At 37.7% G+C, this 26,643-nt stretch overlaps 1 protein-coding gene across 4 annotated transcripts in view; it reads left to right on the top strand.

The window, feature by feature from the left end:
• The first annotated feature begins 546 nt into the window (after positions 1 to 546).
• KLF12 (Kruppel like factor 12) overlaps positions 547 to 26,643 on the top strand; it is a 512,320-nt gene continuing 486,223 nt past the window's right edge. For 3 of the 4 annotated variants that reach the window (XM_037799597.1, XM_037799598.1, XM_037799595.1), the window contains exon 1: positions 547 to 920. The gene's annotated coding sequence lies outside the window, so the exon portion shown is untranslated. Of the gene's footprint in view, positions 921 to 1,120; positions 1,183 to 26,643 lie in introns of those variants that run through there. The other variant, XM_037799596.1, reaches the window with a different exon arrangement.

Here is a 26,643-nt window from a genome sequence, read left to right on the forward strand (position 1 = left end):
TGCGTGGGCTCCGGGCCCCCTCCCTGCACGCCCCTATCCGTGCGGAAGTGGGGAGGGGGTGGGGTTGGGAGCCAGCTCAGGGCTTTATTTGTTTCCGAATTGTCTTCATAATGCTGTCTTGCGCGCTCTAACACAAAAGAGGGACTTTCTCCCAGCTCGGCGCAAGTCCTCGCGTTGCGAGTTGAAATCTGGGGGTTCCTTTTGCCGCGAGGTACCGCGGGCCCCTTCACTCAGGGGCTCACAAAGCTCCATTGGCCATGTGTACATTATTTTTGGTCTCGCGGCAAGGTGGTGCAGGTGAAAGGGAAGCGCAGCCGAGAAAGGAGGCCAGGGGAGGCGGGAGCAGGGGTGGGGCGGGGTGGGGCGGGGTGGGGCGGGCTGGAGGCTCTGCGGTCCAACCCCCCAGCCCGGCGGCCCGGGCGGCGAGGCGAGGGCTGGGCAGTGGGTGTTGCCTTCTACCTCTGCGAGCGGGGAGGGGTTAGTTTCCCACAGGGGATTTCAACCATCACACTCAGAGCCCGCCTCCTAATCCTCCGGCGGAGCGGCTCGCGGGCCCCATTTTATGGCAATAAAGCGATTTAGCGCCTGCTGAGCGAGCCCCTCCCTGCCGCCGCCCCCGCCCTCAGCCCCACCCCGGGGCTCGCCTGCAGCGGCGGGGCTTTGTTTCTGGGGAGGAGGACCCGGAGCTCTTTTGTTTGGGGGTTTGGTGTTTTCACCCCCCACCCCCACCCCCCGCGCCTCTCCGGTTTCCTGAGCTCCTTGCTGCAAGGCAGGAGAAGCGGCGTCTTGCAACCCCCTCGGCTGGGCCCCGGGGTAATTCGATGCGGGCCTGGAGAGGCTCCCCACGCTAAACCCGGGCTCGCGTCTCGGCAGCCTCCACCCACCTGCCCACCCTACATTTAGCGCATCATGTGATCCGGGTAAGTCATTTGCAAGTACAACAGTTCCCTGGGTTGCCCCCCATTCATTTCCTGAGAACTGCAGAGAGCAGCTGAGAGCTCTGCCTGTGCGTGTGCGAGTGTGCGTGTGAGTGTGCGCGGGTGACGCCGTGTGTGTGCGAGAGTGAGTGTGCGCGCGCGCGCGTGTGTGTGCGCGCGAGAGAGAGAGGGAGAGAAAGGGAGAGAGAGGGGGACTCTGTGAGGGAAAGAAAACAATTTCTCCTGCTCTGCAGCTTCAGTTCAGGTCTGTGTCGATTCCGTTTCTTATCAAAATAAACAACCCCCCCTCATTATTATTATTGTTTTTGCCATCCCAAATCAAACCGTATTCTCTTAACCTGTTTTATTTTCCTTCTGTCATCTGCTCAAGTTAAATCATTTTGGTTGGTCTGTGATCTTAAAAGGGGAAAGTGTTCGGAAGCGGGAGGGGTCGGGGGAAGGCGATGCTATTGCAAAGCAAGTAGCGTTGGTCGGCTTCGTGAAGATTTCTCCCCCCTCCCCATTTTTTTAAAAAAGAACTTAGCAAGTAACGTGTATTAAGCAAATATTCAAATGTTTTTCTACCCCTAGTGAAATTGTTGGTTGCAGTGTTTGCCTGACAGTTGCCAAAGATGAAAAATAAACACTAGGGCTGAATTGGGGGGCTTAAAGTAGTTTGCCCCCAGGAATCGAGCTTTGGATGAATAGCTGCCGCACCGCGGCTGTGTGGGCTGTGGACTGTGGGTGTGCGCTGGAGAGCGTGGAGGGGAAGGGGTTAACGCGGAGATGACACTGCTGGCATGAATAGTGGTCCTGGTGCTACATGCATTATTGTCTCTGGTCGTAATGATGTGTAACTGTCACTTGCTACAGTGCCTGGTCCATGGAAGTAGCCAGGGACTGGACCGTGGCTGTTATTTTCAATTACGGGAGACCCTGCCGGAGTTGACAAGGGGCAACTTTGCACGTCCACCCAGGCTGGGAAGCCCGCCGAGCCGGCCTGGGAGCCACTTCTTGGCTTGTAGAAGCTCCCTCCGAGGACTCGGACTTGACCTCCGCGACACTAATTGGTGTTCATGTTAGATGCTCCCTTACGAGAGAATCATTCCTGCTTTTTTTCGGGTAAAGAACTGCCTATTAGAAGTTTGAAAACTTTTATCTTTGGGGAAAAGGGTGGGGTGCACTCAACAGTTCCGTTTCGCAGTGCATTTGAGGCAAATGCTTGAAAAAAGTAGCAATTCCTTTGTTACATGCCCTGCAGCTTCCCAACCCCCTTCACCCTGCCCTTCGAGTTTTGCATACTTTAATAGTAATAGCCTTAATTCAGCTGATAAAGGCCAACTGTGTTGAGTTAAAGATTATTAGTACAACGGAATGAGTAATCTGTATAAACAGTTTGTGTGGTTAATATTGTCAGCTCTCTAACTGTACGGGTGGTTTAAGTATCATTCTACATGGATTGTTTTAAACAGTTCCACTGGCTAATAGAATTCTCGGCCATGCATTTGGATATTTTATTTTAAATCAGCTTTAATATTCTCTCAGCTTCCCTGGAACACCAGGGAGATGAGCAGCTCTATTTACATTTAGAGCATGTGCATCTGGTGGCTTCGGTAGACATCTGCCAATCAAATGCACGTCATTCTGTAATTCCACCTAGTCGCCTCCATTCCCTGTTCTTACTGGAGGATAGAGTTGTTGAGCTAAGTAAATGCTTTGAAATAAATTCATTGGCTTTTTGAGGCAGCATCTTGTGATGGGAATAGAAGTAGTCACTTTGAAGAGTGGGTATATACCATCTTCTAAGAAATGCTCTTTGGAATTGCATTTAATAAAAACAGTGACTCCAACCCCTCCCCCCCAAGCCTGTGCTATTTGCAGACCTCATTCACATTGATTTAAATTTTTTTGTCTACATTTTTTAAAGCCACATAGATATTGGTTATGTTAAAGGGGTATACTTTTACCCTAGAAAATTATGGGTAGAAGCTTAGTAGAAATAGGCTGTTGAAGGACAAACATTTCACTTTTGTAATATATCTTTATTGCTACAGCCTGGTCAATCTTGAGACTAGAATGAAGATATGAAGCTCCTTATGAGTTGGAGGTAAACTTTAGTATTCAGGAAAAATAACTATTGTTATGCCTTCTGATTCAAAGCTGTTATGGTAATATAATTAAAATGGAAAAACTTGGAATATTTTCACATACATTTTCTATAATTTATGAACTAAAACTGTGTCATTAATATAGATATGTTGGGTAAACAACATTCTTGAGGGGGTTCTCTTTATTTTTGAAATGCTGTAGTTATTTACTATTTAGTAATGCAGATTTGAAAGAAACTTGAGCTAAACTATATTTTGTATTACTGTTTATTAATGGAGATTGTGATGATGAGGCCCCTCCCTTTTTTTTTTCCTCAAAAAGTTCCTTTCTAAGAAATGCATGTCATTTGGGATGCAAACTGGTCCTGATTGAGCCTTTGAGACCTTGACCTTAGCAACTCTTGGCCTGTGGTTGTTTACTACAGCTGCAGCCTGTGTGTGTACAGAAGGGGAAGGGATTGCAAACACTGGTGCAGTCATTCTCCCCAGGCCAAGGAAATAACAAACCAGGGTGCTTGATGTTCATTCCAAAGAGCAGGCGGGGGCATCAGGCATATTATTAATAGTGTTCTGGTTATTAAAACACACACACACATACACATACACATGTTCCTAAGGGACTTCTTGGCAAATATGCCTTTAACAGCCTCAGTGAGTTTTAGTTGTTATCCTGAAGCAGGATGTTATCAACTTAATGAAATAATTTGGTGTTAAATATAGGTGTGTTTCATCCCAGCAAAGAAAACCCAAGTGTTTAGGCCTCTGGGCGAATAATGAGGGCATTCTGAATTCAAGCCAATGTTGGTTAACCTAAAGTATGGAGTAACCTTTCCCAGTGAGGTGATATGGTTAAATAGTTGAACATAGGAAGGTCCTGGACTTTTCATCCATTGTACAAAATGGAAAACATGGATTTTCCTATTTATGCGAATTCAATAACATTAGAATAATCATATTAAATTGGAGTGTCAAATGGTTTGTTTTCCTTATAAACAATCTTCCTAGTGTGTTAACATCCTAAATTTATTTGCAGATAGTCTGTGTATTAATACAAAATAATTTTGTACACAGCTAGAAATGGCACAAAATTATTTTAAAAGGTATTTTTTTCAATAAATAAGTTTCCCCGTTTGTGTTTCCATGTTGCATAACGAACAAGAGCTAAAAATACCACAACAGTTTTAGTCAAAATTGACATGATATATATCTTTTTTTTTTGGACGACAACTTTCATTTTGTAAATAATTACTAAAGTAAGTTGCAGTTGCTTACCTCAATTATTTACATTTTGAAATTACCATATGGCAGTAAAATGGAAATATCTGTATTTTTGCCCAATATTCATTTGTTTTCCTTTTTTACTTCAAATTTTTCGGCCTATAAATTATACGCAACTTACAACCTCAGATATGTACAAAATCTAAGGGTAAAAAAATTAAAATTAAATCCCTTGCAGCACTCCATAACCACAGCCTTAACTCATCCACACAGCCACCCCTCCCAAAAGTGAAATGCAAGTGAACAGCTGGGCCTTACCCTGTGCCCAGAAGGTCAACAGCCTTAGGCTTTGTTGGACCTGCTTAGTTTCTAGATCTCAACCTGTCCAGAGAGCCAGATTTCAACCCACTAGAATCCTTGCTCAGGACTTGGACTGGCCACACCCCATGTGATGTCAGTTATTGAGTTCTTGTGGTAGAGAACACATGCTGTAGATTACGTTCTCTGTATATTCTCAGTAATTATGTTGCAAAAGGATTTTTCAGTTTTGAGTGTTTGTTATCATCAAAGTGGCTACTTGAGTAGTCATATTGCTCCATAAAAATTTGTTTCAGTTTGGCAGTAGATTATAGAATATTCACCCAAAGAATTTTCCTCTGGTAAGGTCTTTCTTCCTTTTTTTTTTCCCAATGTACTGCCATATCTTTCTTTTGCTGCTAATCTCATGGATATATTTTTGAATGTTTATTAGCATAGTAGTAATTGAGCAGGTCCAGATAATGTTGCTTTCTAGGTACAGAAAGCCCTTTCTATTATAATCCTGCATGGAACAGAAAGGGGGAAAATTTGGAGAGCTTTGGGGGAGTCTTTTCACCCACATCAGAGACTATAGAAGCTGACAACTGATTCTACCATTGTCATATCTGCTAGTTTGACAGCAAGGAATTATCTTATATATACTGATCACTATGTGATTTTTTTCACAGTAATTCCTGGCCATGATGTTTATATGTATACTATATATGCATATATATTCAGTATTATATGTATATATGTAATTATTATATATGTACCCACAGACTATATACAGTTATGACCAAGAATTATAATAAAAAGCCCTCTCCCCAAATTTGAAATTGAAAAAGAGAACAATGCACAAAAGCCTGTTTTTTTTACCCCAAATTCTATGTTTATTAATAATATTCTCTTTATTTTGAGATTAACAAGCAGACTCATCACAAAATATAGAAACAGCCCTCTCCAATGAAGCAACAAACCTGAATGAAATAAAAAAATAACTGTAAAAAAAAATCCTTTGTTCATTTCATAATCAGATGTCCACCTAAGATTTTACATCTAGGGATCAGGACTGATTTAAGTGGCAGAAATATCTCAGTTTGAGTCAGGCTCTTATTTACTAACTTTGGGTGATCTTGGTCAAATTTCTTAACCTCTCAGAGTCTCAGTGTTTCATCTGTAAAATGGGAAAAATAATACGGAGTTTAAATGGCTGTGTTGAGGGTGAAATGAGATAATTTAGGTAAAAACCGCTTTGTAAGTTCTAAAGTACTGGTGTGGCAACTAATTTTACAGGAAAACCACTCCTGCTGAACTTCACACCCTCCCTGCTCCCCAAAAGGGATGAAGTTTCCAGTTTCTCAAAGTGATCATATAAATTACACATATAGAGAAGGAATTTTCGAGTGTGGGTAGAAAACTTCTGGTAGTCAAAGGTCATGAATTCCGTTCCTGTCTCACCAGAGACTTGCTCTATGACCTTGAGAAAGTCACTTTTAAAAAGTTTCTATGTAGCTGTTGTAAAAATGACTGATTATTAACATTTATATAATGTAGGTGAAGTATCTGAGTTTTACCAAAGAAAAAGTAAATAAAAAGAAACAGTTTACAGTATTTTCCATTTTCTGTTTATGATAAAGATCAACCATTATTATTTAGAGATTGTAAAGCTCCAGGCTACCTCTTTATTGCGTCAGCTGAAGCTTCTATCAACTGATCATTAAAAATGCACTTTTTTTTTTAATAGAATCATTAGATTTGTGATGTACTATAATTTAGAACATTCTATTGAACTGCAAATCCCTGGTTAAGCCAAGATTCTGTTGATTAAGCTATGTCTGATTTATGGCTCAAGTTGCTTGATTAGACTCAAAGATCGTTGCAACAGAACGTGTGTTGATCTTGATTAACATTATACAGAGTGCACAATAAAGAAAGGAAGATGGAGAGCTCAAATGGTCATTTGAAAAATTATTGAACACATTTTTTTTTAAATTTTATTTGAAATAAATTCAAACTTACAGGAACAGTTGCAAAAACAATACAAACCCCATACACAGAACTCCAGCATACTCTGACCCTGATCCACCAACTTTAACATCCTGTCACACCATCATTTCTTTCTTTCCCTCTCTCTCCCTCCCTCCCTATCATCCGTCATCTATTGCTGTCTTCTGAACATTGAACACATTTTATTTATAGTCACACATCTTTCCACCATGTACATTTCTTTACACACACAAATTTGAGAAAATAAGAACAATATTAATTTATTTACTTTCTCCCTAGTTATGTTATCTCCAATTAATAACAAAAAGATAATTTTTATCACAATCTGCGTAAACACTTTGCCAGATCAAAGAAATAGACTCAGACTAGTTTGTGAGTATAACTCATTTTACACTCTTCTTGTCACATGTGTACACATTAGTTACTTAGTTCCTATTTATGATTCAAGTATCAGTGTAAACATTACTTTCTGTGGGACTTTTTTTTTTTTTTAAGAATATTTCCATCACCCCAAAAAGTTCCTCATGCCCCTTTGTAGTCAATACCCTCAACCCCTAGCATCCACTGATCCGATCTGCTCCTTTTATCTATCACCCCTGCTTTAAGAATACACTAGGTTCCAGTCTATAGTCTATGGCCCCATAGCACAAGATACTCATTCTGATGTAATTGTTGCTTTATCTTTGTCTTCTGCACAATGATTTTTTTTTTTTTTTTTTTTTTTTACTGGCATCTAAAACAGAACTTAACATAATGGCCGATACATAGTAAGTATAAAATTATTTAGTGAAAGAATGAATTGTGGAATAGCCGTTATGCAGTCCATACTACCATCCTATCAGTAGCAAAATGCTGTTCTTGTAGTCTATTCCTATCTAAGTCTTTCTGTCTCTAGCTAAATATATTCAGTTCGGTTATTTGTTAATTCATCATACTTCCTAAATTAACTAGCTTTTTGCAAAAAGAAGCCTATGGTGGTAGAACTTGAGTCCTACAGTTCTGGATTTGAAACCTCAAACTACCCAGTTTTTAGCTGTCTAACTGGGTAAGTTACTCTTTCAAGTCTTAGTTTACTCATAAATAAAAACAAAAACAAGAGCCAATGTTAGCATTTTAAAATGTTTTTGAGGATTAAAATGTGGTAATGTCTTTAAAACATCCAGTTTAGAAACTTACACATATTTAATGCTCAACAAATATTAGTCTGTTCCAGTTTGTTGATGCCTCTCTTAAAATTAGCCTTCAGAATGAATAGTAGCAACTATAAAATAGCTATACTTTATTGTGCAGATACTATAATACAGAATAAGTTAGGTACCGTGCCTTATTTGGTGTTTTGGTTTGATAAAGCTGCCGGAATGCAATATACCAAAAATGGGTTGGCTTTTGCAATGGGGATTTATTAGTTTACAAATTCAGAGTTCTGAGGCCATGAAAATGTCCAAATTAAGGCATCAGGAGGAAGATACCTTCTCGGAGGAAAGGCTGCTGGCATCTGGGGTTCTTCTGTCGTATGGTAAGGCGCATGGTGACGTCTGTTGGTCCTTCTCTTCTGAGTTGGTTTCAATGGCTCGCTCTCTCCTCTGGAGGTTTTTCTCTGGATTTGATCTCTTAGCTTCTCTGAGCTCTCTGAGCTTCATCTGTCTTTTATCCTCCCATAAAGGACTCCAGCAAGGGGATTAAGACCCACCTTGAGTGGGCTGGGTCACATCTCCATGGAAACAACCTAATCAGAAGGTCCCACCCACAGTAAGACTGCACCCACAAGAATGGATTAAAAGAACATGGCTTTTCTGGGGGTACATAACAGCTCCAAACCAGCACACATGTGAAAGCTTTTATAATGCCTATTACTTAACAAACAGGTACTGGCAACCCTTGTCTTTTGTTTATTTTATTTTCATATAATTGACATTTTAAATTTTATGTGTGGAAACCACTAATATGCCATTTATGTACTGAAGTTTGACTTGTGAATATCAATTGATGAATGCATTTATTTAATTTTGTTTTTTTTAGCTATTGTATGATGGTGCTACCTGCCAAGTTAACAGCTCACTTCTGTCAAGGTGACTATACCACCTTTGGGAATTATTTGAAAATTTTATTGTTTCTCATGTTTCTCATTTTAACAAAATAAGCAGAAAAACAATTGGGGGGGTGGTGGAACAGAATGCTTCTAGTTTTGAGAAAGTAGGGCTTATTATGTTGGTATAAATTGAAACAGAGAAATCATTTGTGCTGAAAGTGGTGAATCTTTATTGAAAGTGCTTAATGGAATTATGCTGATGGACTATGAAAAATGGTAAGATCATAACATACAAAATACTGTATGTTTTTAATGACTAGCTAATAGATTGCATGTAAGTACACATTTTATAATTTTCCTTTTGTCTCTGGAAATGTATCTCCTTTAAAACAAAAGTCTGTTTCCTTTCCTTTTACATATTTGACTTTTGTACAAGTTTTCAGATGTGTATTTATAAAAATTTGAGATCCTTCATTTATTTATATATTTATTCAACAAATATTCATTGAGTACATACTTAGAAAGCCCTTGAACAATTTGCCCTGTGTTATCCTTATTTCCCTCCAGCATTGAATAATGATATTCCAGGTTTTTTCTTGTAGAGTAAAAATGGGAGTGTCATGCAATTAAATATTGTGTTTATAGAGGCAGTATTATTTTGTTGCAGATTGTATCAATATACTGCATTTATTGGAATTATGCTTTAGTGTAGTAGCCCGCTCTGTTTTTTGATAAATGCACTAAAACAAATTGAAACTTAATCCAAAAATTAATTTAGAAGGCAATTGCTACAGGATGTTTGATAGTGGTAATAGTACACTAATAAATTCTGGTCAATATGTTTTGTGCTATTTGGTAAAGCTATTAAAGTTAGAGACTTAATAAAAGTAATAAAAATATATTATCTTTACAAAAAACGCCTCCTTTATCCATATGACATATACTTATTTCGCTTCTACTATGTATATGGAACCATAGGACATGGCTGTCATCATTGAGCTGAAAATCAAATAGGAGCATGAAGACTTGTATAGACTATTATAATAACAAATTAATTTGTGGTAAGTGGGCCAAGTGCTTAAGCAGTGTGCACAGACAGCCAAATGTTTCATGGCAAAAATCTTTCATGGAAAAATTTAATTTTTATAGAAAAGAAAATGCGAAGCTGCAAATGCATGAAAGTGAATTAAAAGCATATTTTGGCCACTGTGGTGATTTTACCTCTAATTTTCTGTTATGTTTTAAAAGCTGATTGCTTTATGGTGTTTTGGCAAATTTCTGTCATTTGCTGTATCACCAGAAAATTTTCTTGTCCAAAAATAGATCCTGTGATGTAGTTAGCCAGGGGGGCCTATAGTGTTATAATGAGTTTAGAGAAGGTTTATTTGGGCTATGAAAGCAAAACAAAAACAATAATGACTAATTAATTAAAAAAAATAACACTTTATGTGATGCTCTCTAATGAAGTTCTTTCATATTGCTGAAGGCATTTGAGATACAATATTTTAGCTCCCAATGATGAGAATTTTAGCTTTGCCCAAAAAGGAAAAATTTTTTTTTATGAGAAAAATGAGTGGAAAAATTAAAAAACAGGTATATTTTACGGAAGGTCAGAGTCAATTGCAGTTTATGGGATATATTGCTTGAAGGGTTGTTTCAAGTGGGTGGATGTTTAAAGGGCAACATCTGGAATGTACATCAGCTCTTCTACTTCAAGTGTAGATATGGAACACTTCAGCAAATACACAAAATATTAATTTCATTTAAAGAGATTATATAACAAAAAGGAAATTAACTCTTAATGAGTCTATAAAGAGCATTAATGGAATTCTTATTTCATACCCAGCATGTTATTAGGTATAAATGGGACTATCCCAAAGCTCTAGGCTGAAGCAGTCACCTTGTGTTTTATTTATAAATGGCTTGGTAATTAAGTCACTTAGAAGACCTGAGGATTATGGGGCAACAAAAAACTTGCTTGGTGTTGGTGGTTTACAGAGTGCTTTTAGTTTCTTCCGGACAGTCCCCTAAAATAGGTGAGATACATGTTAACCTTTTTTATTGATGAGAATATAAAAATCAAGAGAAGGTCAAATAACTAGATGATTTCAAAGTCAGAACTAAATCTGTTTTTCAAAACCTGTAAAAGTGATTTCTCCATTTCATCCCACTGCTGCCTTCTTAATTTTCATTTAATCTTCACATGCCAGGAATTACACACTATACGACTAACTCCATCCCCCCTAAGGAAGTTTCAAATAAATGAAAAATTGAGGGAAAGTGCACATTGTACACAGGAGCTGCCATCTTTCTAGTGACTTACTCCTGAGAGATGTTCAGTGAATATTATTGGATGAATTCTTATCTCCTTCCAAAATGCACATTAAAAAGGCAGATATAAAGATCTAGAGAGACCAACCCAATCAACTCTAGAGCAGACTGCATTAGAGACATCTATACTCTCTGAAGAAAGTTGGGGAGATGGTTTATCACTTACTTGGTGCCAGGGCTTGTGCTAGATGCTGAGGATACAGAGGTAAGTTAGTTAGGGGCTTTGTCAGGAAACAAACAGTACCATTCATCACCAGAAAGGAAAGGATACAATGTGTGTTCTGGTTTACTTAATTTTCTTCATTTAGATCCTTAAGCTATTACGGCTAAAGAGGAAGTATCCTGGATACTTTAACATTTATGTTTTAACCTCATTTGAGTACTTTTCATCTTATCAGAAAAGTTTTTTTCCCTTTAAGCAGGTGATTTTGTAAATTTTTCTCTCCAAAAAAAAATGTAGACTGTCTCCCATTTATTACACATGTAATAATGTGTATAATACATTTTAAAGCCATTGTCTCATTGGATGTTTATAACCAATCCAGAGTTAGGTATTTATAGTGAATTTTGTATTCCTTTTGTGACTCTTCAGTTTTCAAAGAAAACAATTTAAGATCTTTAGGAAATAAGCTTTGTTGTTCAGAAACTCACTTGATGGGCAGTGTTTACAAATACTTCTTTCTTATAAAAGTAGGTACATTTGTATGTACACTTCTTAAGCTTCAGTTTTTAGTGAAATCCTTTCTCTCTTTTACTTAGCCCCCCGTTCTTCTAGCTATAACAGCATTCTCTGCCCATAACCCATGTCATGAGAGCTAGTGTGTATCCTTTTATAATTTTCTTTATGTTCTTAAGTGCTAGGAACACATACCGGGATTGTTTTATGGCAACTTTTTTTTCATCTTTCTTTTTCCATTCAGTATTGCCTGAGGACATTTCTTCTGTTTAAATGCTACAGCTGTAGTCCTTTTTCTCTTTTCTTTTTTTTTTCTTTTTTTTTTTTTTTGAATGTATTGCTTGTTATTCCAAGCTATAGTTATTCCATAGTCTCTTCAAGCATTCACATGTTGGTGGGCAGTACTTTGCTTCCAGTTTTTTGGGGCACTAAAAGCAGTGTTGCAGTAAACATCTTTATGTATATATACTCCCTGACAGACCTATGGGATAGATCCCAGGGGTGGGATTACTGATTTAAAAAACTATATAGGTTTTTCGTTTTCATAAATGTCAGATTGCTTTCAGAAGGCTACCGTATTTGACATTTCTACCAGCATTGTAGGCCAGTAGTAGTCTTCCTCTGAAACTTCATCAGCAATAGTCCTTAACACTTTTTCTAGTCTGATGGTCTTATTGTGATCTCATTGTTACTCTAATTAGCTTTTCTCAACTGCCAGGTTGGATTCCTTCCTCTCTTGAGTTAGACTTGAACAAATGCTGGTTCTTCAAATGTGACTTTGAACGTCTTTCCCTATATTTCTAGGTCAGTTGGAATTGCTCCTCTAAGAATTCCCCTTTCATATTCTTTGTCCAGTTTTCTATTTGGTTTGTCTTTCTTATTTATGGAAGTTCTTTATATATTAAAGTTATTAATCATTTGACTGACAGCTACATTGCAAATAATTTTTTCAAAAACTGACCTTTTACAACTTTCATAGGCACACAGGATCCCTGTGCCAAAATAGTGTGTGTTCCAGGTGCAGAGAGCAGACTGCTCTCAGCTTGCACAGCACCTTAGGGGAGGAGAGAATTCGTGGATAGGGAGTGGGGTGGAGAAGAAAGGACGGAAACATTGTATCCAGGTGGCTTTAGATTCTGGAGAGTAGCAGAGGGTACTGGAGTGGTCTGGATGGATCTGATTTGTGTAGTTGTCTGTAGATAAATTACTGATCCCTCAACTACTCTCTCCAGTGTGTAATGGTTGAATTAATATGTAATCTACTGCTCTGTATCAAAAGCTCTAGAACCAGTCAGGTGCTTCCTCCACCCAGTACCATTTCTTACTCTCTAATCCTACCTGATCTGTTATCTCTTGTTTTTGTTAAAATGTTTATCCAACATTTCAAACCTTTTATATATATTATATATTGCATTTAAATTTTTATCTAATCATATTGTCCCTGCCCCCATTGTTGTCTATGTTTGTCTTTTGTTTCCTGTTTTAAGGCTTTTCCATTGATAAAATAGACATGTATAATATAGACATGTAATCTTTTGTACCTAGATTTAAATTTTTTTCCCACTTTGATTTTATCTTTAATGCATTTGGAATTCATTGTACATGGTATGAGAGGTGGTTCATTTTTATTTACTTTCAGATGCATAGCCAGTTCATTGTATCAGCATCATTTTTTGAGTTAATCTATCCTTCTGTCAGTGAATATGAATTCCACATTTATCATATTTTTTTAATCTTCATTTTATTGAGATATATTCATATACCACGCAGTCATACAAAACAAATCGTACTTTCGATTGTTCACAGTACCATTACATAGTTGTACATTCATCACCCAAATCAATCCCTGACACCTTCATTAGCACACACACAAGAATAACAAGAATAATAATTAGAGTGAAAAAGAGCAATTGAAGTAAAAAAGAACACTGGGTACCTTTGTCTGTTTGTTTCCTTCCCCTATTTTTCTACTCATCCATCCATAAACTAGACAAAGTGGAGTGTGGTCCTTATGGCTTTCCCAATCCCCTTGTCACCCCTCATAAGCTACATTTTTATACAACTGTCTTCGAGATTCATGGGTTCTGGGTTGTAGTTTGATAGTTTCAGGTATCCACCACCAGCTACCCCAATTCTTTAGAAGCTAAAAAGGGTTGTCTAAAGTGTACGTAAGAGTGCCCACCAGAGTGACCTCTCGGCTCCTTTTGGATTCTCTCTGCCACTGAAGCTTATTTCATTTCCTTTCACATCCCCCTTTTGGTCAAGAAGATGTTCTCCGTCCCACGATGCCAGGTCTATATTCCTCCCCGGGAGTCATATTCCACGTTGCCAGGGAGATTCACTCCCCTGGGTGTCTGATCCCACATAGGGGGGAGGGCAGTGATTTCACCTTTCAAGTTGGCTTAGCTAGAGAGACAGGGCCACATCTGAGCAACAAAGAGGCATTCGGGAGGAGACTCTTAGGCACAACCATAGGGAGGCCTAGCCTCTCCTTTGCAGCAACCGTCTTCCCAAGGGTAAAACCTGTGGTAGAGGTCTCAACCCATCAAACCACCAGTCCCCTATGTCTGTGGTGATGTTAGCAACCATGGAGGTGGGGTAGGCGAATACCCCTGCATTCTCCACAGGCTCCTCAAGGGGGCACTGCATCTTTTTTTTTTTTTCCTTGTTTTTTTTTTTTTTTTTTTTTAACTTTCCCTTCTTTTTTAAATCAACTGTATGAAAAAAAAGTTAAAAAGAAAACAAACATACAATAAAAGAACATTTCAAAGAGACCATAACAAGGGAGTAAGAAAAAGACAACTAACCTAAGATAACTGCTTAACTTCCAACATGTTCCTACTTTACCCCAAGAAAGTTACCTAATATAGCAACATTTCTGTGAACTTGCTCCTACTATATCCATCAGAAATTAACAGACCATAGTCATTCCTGGGCATCCTCAGAACGTTAAATAGCTTATCTGTTCTTCTTGGATTGTTGTTCCCCCTTCCTTAATTGCTTTCTATTGCTAGTTCCCCTACATTCTACATTATAAGCCATTTGTTTTACATTTTTCAAAGTTCACATTAGTGGTAGCATATATTTCTCTTTTTGTGCCTGGCTTATTTCGCTTAGCATTATGTCTTCAAGGTTCATCCATGTTGTCATATGTTTCACGAGATCGTTCCTTCTTACTGCCGCGTAGTATTCCATTGTGTGTATATACCACATTTTATTTATCCACTCATCTGTTGAAGGACATTTGGGTTGTTTCCATCTCTTGGCAATTGTGAATAATGCTGCTATGAACATTGGCGTTCAGATATCTGTTCGTGTCACTGCTTTCCGATCTTCCGGGTATATACTGAGAAGTGCAATCGCTGGATCGAATGGTAACTCTATATCTAGTTTTCTAAGGAACTGCCAGACTGACTTCCAGAGTGCCTGAACCATTATACAGTCCCACCAACAGTGAATAAGAGTTCCAATTTCTCCACATCCCCTCCAGCATTTGTAGTTTCCTGTTTGTTTAATGGCAGCCATTCTAATCGGTGTTAGATGGTATCTCATTGTGGTCTTAATTTGCATCTCTCTAATAGCTAGTGAAGCTGAACATTTTTTCATGTGTTTCTCGGCCATTTGTATTTCCTCTTCAGAGAACTGTCTTTTCATATCTTTTGCCCATTTTATAATTGGGCCAACTGTACTATTGTCATTGAGTTGTAGGATTTCTTTATATATGCAAGATATCAGTCTTTTGTCAGATACATGGTTTCCAAAAATTTTTCCTCATTGAGTTGGCTGCCTCTTCACCTTTCTGACAAATTCCTTTGAGGTGCAGAAACTTCTAAGCTTGAGGAGTTCCCATTTATCTATTTTCTCTTTTGTTGCTTGTGCTTTGGGTGTAAAGTCTAGGAAGTGGCCACCTAATACAAGGTCTTGAAGATGTTTTCCTGCATTATCTTCTAGGAGTTTTATGGTACTTTCTTTTATATTGAGATCTTTGGTCCATTTTGAGTTAATTTTTGTGTAGGGGGTGAGGTAGGGGTTCTCTTTCATTCTTTTGGATATGGATATCCAACTCTCCCAGCCCCATTTGTTGAAAAGACCATTATGACTCAGTTCAGTGACTTTGGGGGCCTTATCAAAGATCAGTCGGCCATAGATCTGAGGGTCTATCTCCGAATTCTCAATTCGATTCCATTGATCTATATGTCTATCTTTGTGCCAGTACCATGCTGTTTTGGCAACTGTGGCTTTATAATAAGCTTCAAAGTCAGGGAGTGTAAGTCCTCCCACTTCATTTTTCTTTTTTAGAGTGTCTTTAGCAATTCGAGGCATCTTCCCTTTCCAAATAAATTTGATAACTAGCTTTTCCAAGTCTGCAAAGTAGGTTGTTGGAATTTTGATTGGGATTGCATTGAATCTGTAGATGAGTTTGGGTAGAATTGACATCTTAATGACATTTAGCCTTCCTATCCATGAACATGGAATATTTTTCCATCTTTTAAGGTCCCCTTCTATTTCTTTTAGTAGAGCTATGTAGTTTTCTTTGTATAGGTCTTTTACATCTTTGGTTAAGTTTATTCCTAGGTACTTGATTTTTTTAGTTGCTATTGAAAATGGTATCTTTTTCTTGAGTGTCTCTTCGGTTTGTTCATTTCTAGCATATAGAAACATTACTGACTTATGTGCATTAACCTTGTATCCTGCTACTTTGCTAAATTTGTTTATTAGCTCTAGTAGGTGTATCGTCGATTTCTCAGGGTTTTCTAGATATAAGATCATATCATCTGCAAACAATGACAGTTTTACTTCTTCTTTTCCAATTTGGATGCCTTTTATTTCTTTGTCTTGCCGGATTGCCCTGGCTAGCACTTCCAGCACAATGTTGAATAACAGTGGTGACAGCGGGCATCCTTGTCTTGTTCCTGATCTTAGTGGGAAGGCTTTCAGTCTCTCACCATTGAGTACTATGCTGGCTGTGGATTTCTCATATATGCTCTTTATCATGTTGAGGAAGTTTCCTTCAATTCCTACCTTTTGAAGTGTTTTTATCAAAAACAGATGTTGGATTTTGTCAAATGCTTTTTCAGCATCTATTGAGATGATCAATTGATTTTTCCCTTTTGACTTGTTAATGTGTTGTAATACATTGATTGATTTTCTTATGTTGAACCATCCTTGCATGCCTGGAATAAACCCCACTTGGTCATGGTGTATGATTTTTTTAATGTGTCTTTGGATTCGATTTGCAAGTATTTTGTTGAGGATTTTTGCATCTATATTCATTAGGGAGATTGGCCGGTAGTTTTCCTTTTTTGTAGCATCTTTGCCTGGTTTTGGTATTAGATTGATGTTAGCTTCATAAAATGAGTTAGGTAGTGTTCCATTTTCTTCAATGTTTTGAAAGAGTTTGAGTAAGATTGGTGTCAGTTCTTTCTGGAAAGTTTGGTAGAATTCCCCTGTGAAGCCATCTGGCCCTGGGCATTTATTTGTGGGAAGATTTTTGATGACCGATTGGATCTCTTTGCTTGTGATGGGTTGGTTGAGGTCTTCTATTTCTTCTCTGGTCAGTCTAGGTTGTTCATATGTTTCCAGGAAATTGTCCATTTCCTCTACATTATCCAGTTTGTTGCCATACAGTTGTTCATAGTATCCTCTTATAATTTTTTTAATTTCTTCAGGATCTGCAGTTATGTCACCTTTTTCATTCATTATTTTGTTTATATCGGTCTTCTCTCTTTTTGATTTTGTCAGTCTAGTGAGGGGCTTGTCAATCTTGTTGATCTTCTCAAAGAACCAACTTTTGGTGATATTTATCCTCTCTATTGTTTTTTTGTTCTCTATGTCATTTATTTCTGCTTTAATCCTTGTGATTTCTTTTCTTCTACTTGGTTTAGGATTGTTTTGCTGTTCATTTTCTAGCTTCTTCAGTTGATCCATTAGTTCTTTGATTTTGGCTCTTTCTTCCTTTTTAATATATGCGTTTAGTGCTATAAATTTCCCCCTTAGCACTGCTTTTGCTGCATCCCATAGGTTTTGGTATGTTGTGTTCTCATTTTCATTCGTCTCTATATATTTAGCAATTTCTCTTGCTATTTCTTCTTTAACCCACTGATTGTTTAGGAGTGTGTTGTTTAACCTCCAGGTATTTGTGAATTTTCTAAGTCTCTGATGGTTATTGACTTCTAATTGTATTCCATTGTGGTCAGAGAATGTGCTTTGAATAATTTCAATCTTTTTAAATTTATTGAGGCTTGTTTTTTGTCCCAGCATATGATCTATTCTGGAGAAAGTTCCATGAGCACTAGAAAAGTATGTGTATCCTGGTGATTTGGGATGTAATGTCCTGTATATGTCTGTTAAATCTAATTCATTTATCAGATTGTTTAGGTTTTCAATTTCCTTATTGGTCTTCTGTCTGGTTGATCTATCTATAGGAGAGAGTGATGTGTTGAAGTCTCCCACAATTATTGTGGAAACATCAATTGCTTCCTTTAGTTTTGCCAGTGTTTCTCTCATGTATTTTGTGGCACCTTGGTTGGGTGCATAGACATTTATGATTGTTATTTCTTCTTGCTGAATTGCCCCTTTTATTAGTACGTAGTGGCCTTCTTTGTCTCTCAAAACATCCCTGCATTTGAAGTCTATTTTATCTGAGATTAATATTGCTACACCTGCTTTCTTTTGGCTGTAGCTTGCATGAAATATTTTTTTCCATACTTTCACTTTCAGTTTCTTTGTGTCCCTGTGTCTAAGATGAGTCTCTTGTATGCAACATATTGATGGTTCATTTTTTTTGATCCATTCTGCGAATATATATCTTTTAATTGGGGAGTTTAATCCATTTACATTCAACGTTATAACCGTGAAGGCATTTCTTGAATCAGCCATCTTATCCTTTGGTTTATGTTTGTCATATTTTTCCCCTCTGTCTATTAATATCCTTTATTGTACCCATACCGAATCTCTTTAGTACTGAACCTTTCTCCAAGTCTCTCTGTCCTTTCTTTGTTTCTCTGTGTGTAGGGCTCCCTTTAGTATCTCCAGTAGGGCAGGTCTCTTGTTAGCAAATTCTCTCAGCCTTTGTTTGTCTGTGAAAAATTTAAGCTCTCCCTCAAATTTGAAGGAGAGCTTTGCTGGATAAAGTATTCTTGGCTGGAAATTTTTCTCACTCAGAATTTTAAATATATCGTGCCACTGCCTTCTTGCCTCCATGGTGGCTGCTGAGTAGTCACTAGTTAGTGTTATGCTGCTTCCTTTGTATGTGGTGAATTGCTTTTCTCTTGCTGCTTTCAGAACTTGCTCCTTCTCTTCTGTGTTTGATAGTGTGATCAGTATATGTCTCGGAGTGGGTTTATTTGGATTTATTCTATTTGGAGTTCGCTGAGCATTTATGATTTGTGTATTTATGTTGTTTAGAAGATTTGGGAAGTTTTCCCCAACAATTTCTTTGAATACTCTTCCTAGACCTTTACCCTTTTCTTCCCCTTCTGGGACACCAATGAGTCTTATATTTGAACGTTTCATATTATCTATCATAACCCTGAGGTCCATTTCGATTTTTTCAATTTTTTTCCCCATTCTTTCTTTTTCCATTCTGTCATCTTCGAGGTCACTGATTCGTTGTTCAACTTCCTCTAGTCTTGTACTATGAGTGTCCAGAATCTTTTCAATTTGGTCAACAGTTTCTTTAATTTCCATAAGATCATCCATTTTTTTATTTAGTCTTGCAATGTCTTCTTTATGCTCTTCTAGGGTCTTCTTGATTTGCTTTATCTCCCGTACTATTGTCTCATTGTTCATCTTTAGTTCTTTGAGTAGCTGCTCTAGGTGCTGTGTCTCTTCTGGTCTTTTGATTTGGGTGCTTGGGCTTGGGTTATCCATATCGTCTGGTTTTTTCATATGCTTTATAATTTTCTGTTGTTTTTGGCCTCGTGGCATTTGCTGAACTTGATAGGGTTCTTTTAGGATTTGTAGACCAATTGAAGTCCTTATCTCTAATTTATCAGATCTACAGCTTCGTGTAGTACACTTTCTCTAACTAACCAGCAGGTGGCGTCCACGAGCCACCTGTTCTCCACAAGCCAGTTCTCCCCTGCTTAGCCTTTTTGGTGAGTGGGGGAGTGAGTCTTGTGGGGTCCAATTGGTGTACCAAGCTTGCGTGTGTAGTTGGTGTTGCCTGCCCTGTATATGGGGCGTGTTTCTGGGTAGTCAGGGGGGAGGGTGGCTCTAACAGTCAAATCTCCCTGGTGATCCTAGAGTTTTAAAGCTGCTGCAATAGTCTAATCCTTTAGTTCAGTCCTGCGACAGTTTGTCTCTGCCAGTGACCCACAAGTCCTTGGTATTGGTGTATGGCTCCTGAGACTTGCAAGTGGGCCCCTCTTCCAAGCCGTGCACCCTGGGTCCTCTGTTGAGGGATGACTGTGCTATGTCAGAGGTGAGTGCCCTACCCCCAGGGCAGTTCTGGGCTGCTGGGCTGTGTAGGGAGGCTCCCAGTCTGCTGAAATGATGGCTGAATGGGGCTTTGTTAATTCACACTGCTCTACCTTCCCAACTCTGGGACAATCAGCTGAGGTTGCAGGGAAGGCTAATGTCCACACCCAGTTTTGTGGTGTGTGCCTGTTATTTGAAGCACTTCCGTCACACTGGGTTGTCTGGGGCAGTTCTGGGCTATGGGGCTGGCGATGTGCAGGAGTGTTTCCTGTCCACCAGGATGATGGCTGTGAGTGGACACCCCCCTTTTCTTGGGAAGTTGTGGTGTTTAGTGAATTTTCTCAGCCACTGGATTATTGCGTTTTGTCTCAGAGCTCTCCTAGTTCTGCTCTTGACTTGACCTGCCCAAATAGTAAGTCTTTGAAGCTTTCTGTATTGGGCTTCTTAGAATAATTGTTTTAGAAAAAGAAAAAAGGATTAAAAAAAAAAAAAACAAAAAACGGGCCCTCCTCATAGATCTAATGGGTTATTGAAATGCTAAGAGACAAACAACCAGGGCCATTAAGGAAAGGTCCACAGGGCAGAGAGATCAGCTTTTCTTCGGGATTTGCATATGCGCCTCAGGGCCCTTCCCCTTTCTATGTTCACCAGAACTCCATAAATCCTCCGGTTTTATTTTGGAGTTTTTCATGTTGTTTTTTTTCTATGCCTGTCTCCTCTCTGCTGGGCTGGCTGCTCTCAGATTCTCTGGTGTCTGGTCTCAGTCTATCTGTGGTTGGAGTTTGGAGCAGTAGAATGAGTTTCCGATAAGGGCTGCCACTTCAGTTCTCCCTTCTCCTTCCCGGAGCTGACAGCCCCTCCTCCCCCGGGACTGAGCCTGGTAGGGAGGGGCGCGGGTCCCCTGGCTGCAAAAACTTACAGATTTCGCTGATCTCAGCAATTCCACGTTTTCATGAGTATTGTATGAAGTATGCCCAAAGTCAGATTGCTCTGTGGTGTCCAGTCCACGCAGTTCCTGGCTTTCTACCTACTTTCCTGGAGGAGTAACTAAAACATACAGCTCACCAGTCTGCCATCTTGCCCCGCCTCATTTATCATATTTTATGTTCTCATTGATACCATGATAGTACCCCACTTTTTTTTTAATTTTTGGACATGTGCATAAAGTTCATGTGTAAGGAATATTTTATCCACTGCTTACCTCCCCTGGGGAAAAAATACACAAATACCCACCTGCAATAATAATTAGAATTGCATTAAATTATATATAATATTGGGATAATTAACATTTTAATGTTACATGCAGTGTATTATATCATCTGATTCACTAACATGGATTCTTTCTGTTTGTTCCCATCTTATTTTTTATACTTCAAAAATAATGTTTTATTTGTAATTGTTTCCTTTTTGATTAAATTTGTTTCTAATTTAAGATTTTAGTTATAACTTTTGAGATGTTATGTTTTTCTTTTTCTGCCTGTTAATATCATGAATTACATTGATTTTTGCATGTTGAACTAGACTTGCATTCTTTCTATATACCTTACTTGGTCCAGATGTATTATTACATAGAGCTGGATTTGATTTGCTAATATTTGGACATAGTGGTCAGTAGTTTTTTATTTTCTTTTAACCTCTTTGTCTGATTTGGGTTTCAGAGTATTCCTTGCCTCGTAAAATAAAATGACTTGAAAAGTGTTCCATTCTCTTTTACTGTCTGGAATACGTTCTGTAGAATTGTTATTATTTCTTCCGTAGACGTTTGGAAGAATCATCAGTGAATCCATCTGGTTTGGATTTTTTTTTTTGAATGAAGGTTGTTAATTATAAATTCAATTTGTTTAATAGTTATAGGGCAATTCAAATGATGTATTTCTTTTTGTGTCAGACTTGCTAGTTTGTGTCTTTGAAGGACACTAGATTTTTTCATCCAAGTTGAGAAATTTATTGGAATAGCATTCATGTTCCTTATTATTTTTTAAGGTTTGTAGGATCTATTATGATTTCTCTATTCTTAATGCTGGTAAATTGAGACTTTTCTCTTTTTGCCCTGATCAGTCTGACTAGAAGTTATCAGATTTATTGATCTTTTTAAAGAACCAGCTTTTGATTTCATGGATTTTTTTCCTATTTTTCTGTTTTCTAATTCATTGATTTCAGCTATTATCTTTATCTCCTTCTTTCTGCTCTTTGTTTAATTTTTTTCTTTTTCTAGTTTCTTAAGATGGAAGCTTAGAACATTGATTTGAGGCCTTTTCTGGTGGAAGGATACAATGCTATAAATTTAACTGAGTGCTATTTTTAATTTAATTCATAATATTGTCTAATACCCATTTTGGTTCCTTTGTTGACCCTGCATTATTTAGAATTGATGTTTAATATTGGATATTTGGGGGATTTTGCAGATATCTTTCTGTTACTGGTTTCCAGTTGAATTCTCTGCTTTTCAGTGAACATACCTTGTATTATTTCCGTTCTTTCAAAATCTGCTGAAATTTGTTTTGTGGCCCAGAATATAGTCTGTCTTGCCGAATGTTCCATGTACATTTGCAAATAATGTATCCTGCCATTATTGGGTGAAGCATTCTATAAATGTCAGTTAGGCCAAGTCAGTTGGTAATGTTGTTTGAGTCTTCTATATTGTTACTGATACTTTTTTTTTTTTGGTCTCCTTGTTCTGTCAATTATTGGGAAGGTGTATTTTGAAGTATTGAAATTTCCAAATAAAATTGTGAATTTGTCTATTTTTCTTTTCGGTTCTATCAGTTTTTTCTTTATGTATTTTGAAGTTCTGTTAGTAGGTGCTTTTATTTTGTTTTGATGAATTCACCTTTATCGTTATGTAGTAAACCTCTTTTCCCCTTGTGATAAGTCTTATTGTGATGTCTGCTCTGTCTTATATTAGTATAGCTATTATAACTTTCTTTCGATTCTTACTTTCATGGTCTATCTTGTTCCATCCTTATATGTGAAATGGCTTTTTTGTAGACAGTATACCATTGGGTCTTACCTTTTTTTACCCCAATCTTATCATCTCTTAACTTTTATTTCAAGTGTTTTGACCATTTACATTTAGTACAACTTTTATATTATTGGTTTCCATTTACTAACTTGCTATTTGTTTTTCATTTGTCTCATGTTCTTTTTCCTATTTTCCCTGTTTCTTGCCTTCTTTAAGAATGATGTTATTTTTTAGTATCCTATTTTATGTCCACTATTGGCTTGTTATATCTGTTTGTCGTATGTACTTAGTGGTTGCTCTAGGATTTCCAGTATATACCCTAACTTACCATAGTCTGTCTTCAAATAATAGTAGGCCACTTACTGTATAGTGTCAGAATCTCACAATATATACTTCCATTTTTTCTCTCCCATCTTTTGCGTTGTTTTCTTCGTACATTTTACTTTTATGTACAAACTGAATAATTCCTACTCTGTTTACTTTAAGCATTAAATTACCTTTAATTGAGGTTAAAAAATACAAAAAAATAAAAAGCCTTTATATGTACCTACATTTTTGTTAGTTTCAGAATACTTCATTTCTTTGCTTAGATCTAAATTTCTATTAGTATCATCATTTTTGCCTAAAGAAATTCCTTTACAATTTAAAATAGGGAAGATCTGCTAGCAATGACTTTTCTCACTCTTCCTGGTCTGAAATAGTCTATTTTTCTTTGTTTCTGAAATATTTTTCTGGGTATAGAACTCTGGTTTGACAGCTTCCCCATTACTTTAAAGATTTTCCTCCATTGTTAGCTGGCTTTAATAGGATCTAATTAGAAATCTGTTGTCATTCTTATCTTTGTTCTGTTGTACGTGATGTTTCTGTTTTTCCTCTTACTGCCTTCAGGATTTTCTCTTTATTGTTTGGTTTTCAGTAGTTGGATTGTGAAATGCCTAGGTGTATCATTGTAATTATTCTGCTTGAGGCTCTTTAAGCTTTTTTATCTGTAGTTCATTGTGTATCCCCATTTTTCATAATTTTCATCCTTTGTTTTTGGATATTTCTTCTGCCCCATTTTCTTCTACTCTGGATCACAGTGACAAATATATTAAACTGCTTGATACTGTGCCACGGTACTGGATGCTCTCCCTACACCCACATTCAGTTTTCAGTCTGGATAATTTGATCTTTCCTCTAGTTTACTGATTCTTCTGCCGTGTCCAGTCTCTTGTAAGCTCAGTGAAAGAATCCTTCATATTTGATATAAAGTCTTTCATTTCTAGAATATTCATGTAACTTTTTAAAAGTTGCCACTTTTTTGCTTAATTTTGCTGTCTGTTTCTGCATGTCATCTACCATTGTCTCTAGGTCCTTTGATATTTTAATTATAGTTATTTTAAAGTCTCTGATAGAGGCAACATTTTCTGCTATCGTGTGGTCTGGTTATATTGGTAGGTTTATCTGTTGACATTGGTTACATTTTCTTGCTTTTTTTACATGTGTCTTGTAATTTTTGATTATCTGGCATTATGTATAAAAGCACGGTAGAGCCTGAGGTAAATCTTATTTGTGCTAAGAAGTGGATGTGTCTTCCATTCTGTAAGGTGTCAGTATGGGTGTGTGTAGGGGGTGAGAGATGAGTCAATTTGGTAAGTAGATGTGCTGAGTTTGTGCTTTGTTTTTGCTATTGAACTGTCAGTTCATCAAAAATTCAAATTTCTCCAAGGATTCATTGCTTTTACCTTGAGTCTTTTGTGAGACCCAAATGCCACAGAGGTTTTTCTCAGTGTTTTTGCTTTATCTTTAACTTTCAGCCAAGTCTGAACTCACAGTGACACACGGGGAGCCTCTCTGAGTTTTTGCCTGTGTTCCATCAGTACTCTGGGGAGTTGGATGAGCAATCTCAGTTCTCTTCCAACTGTATTCTTAGGCAGGTCCTGTGTGTCTAAGCCTCAGTTGAGACTTTCTCAGCATCCCTGTCTCTTCCAGTGGTAGACTAACTCTGCCTTTGCCTCTGTCAGTGGGAGGCTTTTGTACAAGTGAATATTCTGTCCCTTCATGAGTATGACTGACTTTTTTCTTTTTCTTTTTCCATCAGTGCAGGATTCTGGGCCTAAGTTTCCTCCCTCAGTCACAGGAGCAGATAGATTTTGCCTAGTGTTAGTGCAGGTGGAGGTGTGTGTGTGTGTGTTTCTCTGTCTTCATCAGCAGCTGCTCTTCTTTGCTTGGTTGGGGTTGGGAGGGGTAGATAGGCAGAAGGTTTCCTGCCTTTCTACCACTGGCTGATGTCTTTTGCTTCTACCCCTTCAACAGCAGCCAGCCTTTGCCTGGAGGGTGGTGAAGGTATTTACTTTCTGTGTCCTTGGGGCAGATGGCTTTTTCTTCATCTGAGAGTAGAGCCTGGGATAAGGGCAAATTTTGTGCCTGTACCCTGCGTTCCTGATTCTTACCTGCATTCTTTCACCTTCCAGGGAGGCTGTCTTAGGTCTCCTGTCCTTTTCTCACTCTTTTGTCTCAGCACCTGGGGGTGGGGTGAGGTGGGGCTTGTGCAAAAGAGTGTATGAGTGGCTGTGGACAGTTTTTGCATCTGGGGCTCCTGGTTCAATAAATTGCTTTGCTAGCCCATATGAAGCCTTTAAGAATTTGTTAAAATTGTTGTGTTTTTCATACCTGCTTTTATATATGCTCACTGTTCTTTCATTATTTATCAAAGGCTGCCTTGTTTTTCTGTGGAGGGGCTTGTCACTCTTTGCAATCCAGTTCATCTGGTTGCCTTATGACTTAACACTTTGGGCTGAAAAAACATGATTTTGTGGATTATTTGTGTTTTCTCATTGTTGAGTGGGGTTAACATTTTCTTGCAGTTTTCTACCTCCTAACCAGTTGTTCCATATAGTTCTTCCATTTTTGACTGTTTAAATGGATTATTTTCCTCACTGTTCTTTCCATCTGTTTATTATTATAATAGAGAAAAACTATTAATAATTTTGTGTGTATGTATGTGTGTATATATGTGATTTTAGTGTGAGAATTTAGCATAACTTTTTTCTGAATGGCTTTTGGGAAATAGTCTTCATCATATTATAAGTATTTTCTTTCTTTACTGTTTAGCTTAAAATGCATTTTATCATAGGCATTTTTATGATTATGTTTTTCTTCTCAATTTGATGTTACAAAGCATTGTATGGAGGATGTATTAGTCTTGCACTATCCTTGTATTACGGAACAAATCCAGCTTCATAATGTATTAATTATGTCATATATCACTTGATTCAACTTGCTAAATGGGAATGGATTTCAGAATATATTCTACTTGCTAAATTGGAATGATATTTGGAATATATACATCCATATTCACAAGTGGGATTGATTAATAATATTCTTTCCTCATGTTATATCATATTTTTGTGTCAAAGTTTTGGTGGTTACATGAATTAATTGGGAAAATTTGTAACTGGAACTGTCCCGTCCTCAAAGGCTAGCATGCAGGTGTGAATACTTTGGATCATGGTTTTGTTTTTTAAAATTATTTTTTAGTGGTAGATATGTAATCGCTTTTCCAGTCTCTTTTGTATATTGATCTATTAAGATTTTCAACTTCTTTTTGAGTCACATTTTGCTAGGAAATTACCCATTTGCTTAAGTTTTTAAATTTGTTGCCTCAGGATAGCATGTTGTATCCCCTAGTAAAT

The sequence above is a fragment of the Choloepus didactylus genome, chromosome 12 (assembly GCF_015220235.1).
Source record: "Choloepus didactylus isolate mChoDid1 chromosome 12, mChoDid1.pri, whole genome shotgun sequence".
Lineage (NCBI taxonomy): Eukaryota > Metazoa > Chordata > Mammalia > Pilosa > Megalonychidae > Choloepus > Choloepus didactylus.